The sequence below is a fragment of the Triticum dicoccoides genome, chromosome 3B, assembly GCF_002162155.2.
Source record: "Triticum dicoccoides isolate Atlit2015 ecotype Zavitan chromosome 3B, WEW_v2.0, whole genome shotgun sequence".
NCBI classification, from domain to species: Eukaryota; Viridiplantae; Streptophyta; class Magnoliopsida; order Poales; family Poaceae; genus Triticum; species Triticum dicoccoides.
In genome coordinates, this window is record NC_041385.1 from 6,447,734 (window position 1) to 6,454,554 (window position 6,821).

Below are 6,821 nucleotides of genomic sequence, written 5' to 3' on the forward strand. Positions count from 1 at the left end.
TAAGCATGGTGCACTAAACTATCAAGTAGTCATCATATTGAGATAGCCAAACGTTCATAACGTCTATACCTGCTCCTGCAATAGGTCCGTCACCTAGCGGTGCATTAAGGAAATAATTCTTCTGTGCAGCAATGAGGATAAACCTCAGATCATGGATCCAATCCGCATCATTGCTACTAATATCTTTCAATACAATTTTCTCTAGGAACATATCAAAATAATCATATGAAAGCAACAACGCGAGCTATTGATCTACAACATAATTTGCAAAATACTACCTGGACTAAGTTCATGATAAATTAAAGTTCAATTAATCATATTACTTAAGAACTCCCACTTAGACAGACATCTCTCTAGTCATCTAAGTGATCACGTGATCCAAATCAACTAAACCATGTCCGATCATCACGAGAGATGGAGTAGTTTCAATGGTGAACATCACTATGTTGATCATATCTACTATATGATTCACGTTCGACCTTTCGGTCTCCGTGTTCCGAGGCCATATCTGTATATGCTAGGCTCGTCAAGTTTAACCCGAGTATTCCGCGTGTGCAACTGTTTTGCACCCGTTGTATTTGAACGTAGAGCCTATCACACCCGATCATCACGTGGTGTCTCAGCACGAAGAACTTTCGCAACGGTGCATACTCAGGGAGAACACTTCTTGATTATTAGTGAGAGATCATCTTAAAATGCTATCGTCAATCAAAGCAAGATAAGATGCATAAAGGATAAACATCACATGCAATCAATATAAGTGATATGATATGGCCATCATCATCTTGTGCTTGTGATCTCCATCTTCGAAGCACCGTCATGATCACCATCATCACCGGCGCGACACCTTGATCTCCATCGTAGCATCGTTGTCGTTACGCCATCTATTGCTTCTACGACTATCGCTACCGCTTAGAGATAAAGTAAAGCAATTACAGGGCGTTTGCATTTCATACAATAAAGCGACAACCATATGGCTCCTGCCAGTTGCCGATAACTTCGGTTACAAAACATGATCATCTCATACAATATAATATAGCATCACGTCTTGACCATATCACATCACAACATGCCCTGCAAAAACAAGTTAGACGTCCTCTACTTTGTTGTTGCAAATTTTACGTGGCTGCTACGGGCTTTAGCAAGAACCGTTCTTACCTACGCATAAAAACCACAACGATAGTTCGTCAAGTTGGTGCTGTTTTAACCTTCGCAAGGATCGGGCGTAGCCACACTCGATTCAGCTAAAGTGAGAGAGACAGACACCCGCCAGCCACCTTTAAGCACGAGTGCTCGTAACGGTGAAACCAGTCTCGCGTAAGCGTACGCGTAATGTCGGTCCGGGCCGCTTCATCTCACAATACCGCCGAACCAAAGTATGACATGCTGGTAAGCAGTATGACTTGTATCGCCCACAACTCACTTGTGTTCTACTCGTGCATATAACATCAACGCATAAAACCTAGGCTCTGATACCACTGTTGGGGAACGTAGTAATTTCAAAAAAATTCCTACGTACACGCAAGATCATGGTGATGGCATAGCAACGAGAGGGGAGAGTGTTGTCCACGTACCCTCGTAGACCGTAAGCGGAAGCTATGACAACGCGGTTGATGTAGTCGTACGTCTTCACGATCCGACCGATCCAAGTACCGAACGTACGGCACCTCCGAGTTCAGCACACGTTCAGCTCGATGACGATCCCCGGGCTCCGGTCCAGCAAAGCTTCGGAGATGAGTTCCGTCAGCACGACGGCATGGTGACGGTGATGATGCTCTACCGGCGTAGGGCTTCGCCTAAACTCCGCGACGATATGACCGAGGTGGAATATGGTGGAGGGGGGCACCGCACACGGCTAAGGAACGATCCGTAGATCAACTTGTGTGTCATGGGGTGCCCCCCTGCCCCCGTATATAAAGGAGCAAGGGAGGGGTGGCCGGCCTAGGAGGAGGCGCACCAAGGAGGAGTCCTACTCCCACCGGGAGTAGGATTCCCCCCCCCCCCCTTCCAAGTAGTAGGAGTAGGAGTCAAGGAAAGGGGGAAGAGAAGAGAAGGAAGGAGGGGGCGCAGCCCCTCCCCCTAGTCCAATTCAGACTAGGCCTTGGGGGGGCGCCCAACCTCTCCTATCTCTTTCCCCTAAAGCCCAATAAGGCACATATACTCCCCGGCGAATTCCCGTAACTCTCCGGTACTCCGAAAAATACCCGAATCACTCGGAACCTTTCCGAACTCCGAATATAGTCGTCCAATATATCGATCTTTACGTCTCGACCATTTCGAGACTCCTCGTCATGTCCCCGATCTCATCCGGGACTCCGAACTCCTTCGGTACATCAAAACTCATAAACTCATAATATAACTGTCATCGAAACCTTAAGCGTGCGGACCCTACGGGTTCGAGAACTATGTAGACATGACCTAGAACTATTCTCGGTCAATAACCAATAGCGGAACCTGGATGCCCATATTGGCTCCTACATATTCTATGAAGATCTTTATCGGTCAAACCGCATAACAACATACGTTGTTCCCTTTGTCATCGGTATGTTACTTGCCCGAGATTCGATCATCGATATCCAATACCTAGTTCAATCTCGTTACCGGCAAGTCTCTTTACTCGTTACATAATGCATCATTCCGTAACTAACTCATTAGCTACATTGCTTGCAAGGCTTATAGTGATGTGCATTATCGAGAGGGCCCAGAGATACCTCTCCGACAATCGGAGTGACAAAACATAATCTCAAAATACGCCAACCCAACATGTACCTTTGGAGACACCTGTAGTACTCCTTTATAATCATCCAGTTACGTTGTGACGTTTGGTAGCACCCAAAGTGTTCCTCCGGTAAACGGGAGTTGCATAATCTCATAGTTACAGGAACATGTATAAGTCATGAAGAAAGCAATAGCAACATACTAAACGATCAAGTGCTAGGCTAACGGAATGGGTCATGTCAATCACATCATTCTCCTAATGATGTGATCCCGTTAATCAAATGACAACTCTTTTGTCCATGGCTAGGAAACATAACCATCTTTGATAAACAAGCTAGTCAAGTAGAGGCATACTAGTGACACTATGTTTGTCTATGTATTCACACATGTATTATGTTTCCGGTTAATACAATTCTAGCATGAATAATAAACATTTATCATGATATAAGGAAATAAATAATAACTTTATTATTGCCTCTAGGGCATATTTCCTTCAAAGTCTGGACACATGAGCGTGTTCGGATTTTATACTCACGAGTTCACCAGGGGCAAGGCCCTGGGATCCCACTCCGGGCTGCTATCGGCGGCGGCGGTGGACTCCTCTTGAAGAGGAGTTTTTCCCCTCTTAGGCGAATCGGCCTCCAAGGATGTGGAGGCCGTCCTTTTCTTTTTTTTCCGGCAGGGGATTCGTCTTCCTCCTCCTCCCCGTCCTCTCCGGAGGAAGAATGGGCATTGGAGTCTTCGAATTTTGTGTCCGAGGCTCCACGGCGATGGAGGCCGCCCCTGGTCTTCTTGGCCTCCTTTTTGGCCTTCTTCTTCGGCGCCTTATAAGGCGCCGGGACCAGCATCTTCATCAGAAGTGGGCGAGCCGGTTCTTCTGGCAACGGGGCCGGACAGTAGATCTGCCCCGCCTTCTTCACCCAGCCCTAGGAAATTGATGGGAAATACATTAAGTATTTTCCTGAGGATGTGCAGATAAAACACATGAATTGTCATACATACAATTACTTACCGAACTTGCAGGGCGGGACAGTTGGTACCCGCGGTCCTTGGTGGAGTCCGGCCATGGCTTGCCGGACTTAAAAAGCACCTTCCAGATGTCCTTGTGCGTAGAGCCAAAGAGCTCTAGCAGGGTCTGGTGCTTGGCCGGGTCGAACTCCCATAGATTGCAAACCCGGTGTTGACATGGTAGAATCCCGCGAACCAACATCACCTGGACTACATTGACGAGCTTGATGCTCTTGTCTTCCATGTCTTGGACGCGCGTCTGGAGCTCTGATAGCTCGTCAGACGAAGCCCAGTTCAGGCCCTTCTTGTGCCAGGACGTAAGCCGCAGGGGGCACCGGATCTGAACTCTGGAACGACGGCCCATTCCTTGCCACGCTACTCGGTGATGTAAAACCACTGCTGCTGCCACTCCTTGACGGAATCATTGAAAGTACCTATTGGCCATGTAACATTGGGCATCTTGCTCACCATGGCACCTCCGCATTCGGCATGCTCGCCACTCACTACCTTGGGCTTCACATTAAAAACCTTCAGCCATAAGACGAAGTGCGGCGGGACGCGGAGAAAGGCCTCGCACACGATGATGAATGTCGAGATGTTGAGGAAGCAATTTGGGGATAGATCATGAAAGTCAATCCCGTAATAATACATGATGCCGCGAATGAACGGATGAAGGGGAAACCCTAGCCCGCGGATAAAATGAGGGAGGAATACCACCCTCTCGTGGGGTTCCGGAGTGGGGATGATCTGTCCCACCGTCGGAAGACGGTGGCCAATTCTCTTGGCCAGATACCCCCCCCCCCCCGAAGCTTTTTGATATCCTTCTCCCGGACGGTGAGGCCATCCACTTGTCTCCTGCTCCGGATCCGGACATCTTCAGGAAGCCTTTTTGGGCGGAGAAGAGGAGTGCTTGGGCACTAGGGTTCGAGCGAAAAGGAATGGATGAATAGAGGAGGGCGCGGGTGAAAAAGGGAGTTCTTATCCCCTTATAAAGGCAGCAGAGATCCTGCGCCTCCCCACTTGCCCACTAAAATCGCTTATTCCCCAAGCGCCATGATTGATGGCACGGTTGGGTTACCACACCCGTATTGATGAGAATCCCGTGATAAGGGGACACGATCTCTGCTTCGACGAGACGTGCCATAAAGCTGCCTCGCGATATGTGCGGTGGCAGGTTGTGAAAAACGGTTCGAAAAAGACCGGACCGCGGCGTGATGTCATAAAAAGCCATCAGCAGATCAGATCTTGGAATATTATACTCTCTACGGTGGTATGTGGAATTTGTTTTGCAGAGCCGGACACGATTCTCGTGTTCAAAATCTTCTATGGAGTATTCGGAGAAGGAACCCGCCTTGCAATGTCGAAGACAATCTGCGCGCCGGACTCATCGTCATTGAAGTCTGGTTCAGGGGCTACTGAGGGAGTCCTGGATTAAGGGGTCCTTGGACAAACGGACTATATACTTTGGCCGGACTGTTGGACTATGAAGATACAAGATTGAAGACTTCGTCCCGTGTCCGGATGGGACTCTCCTTCGCGTGGAAGGCAAGCTTGGCAATTCGGATATGTAGATCTCCTTCTCTGTAACCGACTCTGTGCAACCCTAGCCCCCTCCAGTGTCTATATAAACCAGAGGGTTTCATCTGTAGGACAACAACAATCATAATCATAGGGTAGATTCTAGGATTTAGCCTCTACGATCTCGTGGTAGATCAACTCTTGTAATACTCATATCATCAAGATCAATCAAGCAGGAAGTAGGGTATTACCTCCACCGAGAGGGCCCGAACCTGGGTAAAACATCGTGTCCCCTGCCTCCTGTTACCATTAACCTTAGACGCACAGTTCGGGACCCCCTACCCGAGATTCGCCGGTTTTGACACCGACAGTAGGGAGCACACTGAACATGGGAAGAAGGCAACATGCAGATCTAGCGCCGCCAGCCGCCAGGGTTGCGTGCTGAAGCCCCATCCACCGGAAGCCCGCCAACCGCATGGCCAAGCCACTAGCACCACGCCTACCGCCAAGCCAATGGAGTATCGCCGAAAGGGTCGTCGCCCCAAATACAGAGAGCCACGCTCACCCATCTCCGAAGAGACGAGCAGCTCGCGCAAAGCCGGCCGCTCCAGCCACCGCAACGAGCACCACTCCGAGGCCCCATCCTTGACTGACCCCCTCCAAGCACCCCAACGCCATGATCCAGATCTGGCCGCTCCAAGCAGAGGAAGCGACCCACCAGACGGGGAAGCAGCCAGCAACGGCCAGGCCTGCTCCCCAGGCCGGCCGGCGGCAGGAGGCAAGGCCCCAGCCCCCGGGAAGGCCACCAGGACGAGATCCAGCGGCGGCGATCACCACGTAGCCACGTGCCGCCAAGGACGAAACGGGCGAGCAGGGAGGGGAACCAACGCGGGGATGGATGGAGGAGGAGGTGGAAGGGGTCCCGCCGCCGCCGCGGGCCGGCCGGAGGCTGCCGGCGCCGGCGGCAAGGCGAGGCAGTCGAGGGTGGTGGCGCTCGGGGGGAAAATTTAATCGCCCCCGAGTCGCCTGCGCAAGACGACGTGGGGGGGGGTCTCAATGATGCTTTTCATCGACAATAAATTCGTCATCCCGCTCTGCAACAATCTAGTGCTCCATGACCGCAACAAACATATCGACTTGCGCTATCACCTCATCCCTAAGACTGACTGTGTTGAGAAGGGCATGATGGCCGTGGACTTCATCGAAATCAACGTAGTAGAAGGGGGATCCCGACAAAGCGGTTTGGTCGTGTTCGCTTCCAGGAATTGTGAAGGTCCTCCCGCAGGGTTGAGGGGAAGAATTGTGGATTTAGACCCTGCCTTGGCACACATGCAAATATAGTTTGCCATGGCAGCGTTTCCAGGCAAACCTGAAAACCGCCGCCATGGCAGACGTTTTCGCTGTCATGACAACCCTTTTATCGGTTTTGTTTTTTTCGGTGTTGTTAGGTGGTTTTAGTTAGGCCAGGAGGACGTGGTCTATGCGCCACGAATGCAAGAGCAAGTCGAGCATCGCCGGCGAGCCCCTTGGCCGGCGGCGAGGGAAGGGGGGAGGTGGAGGGAAGGGCGGGCGGTTAG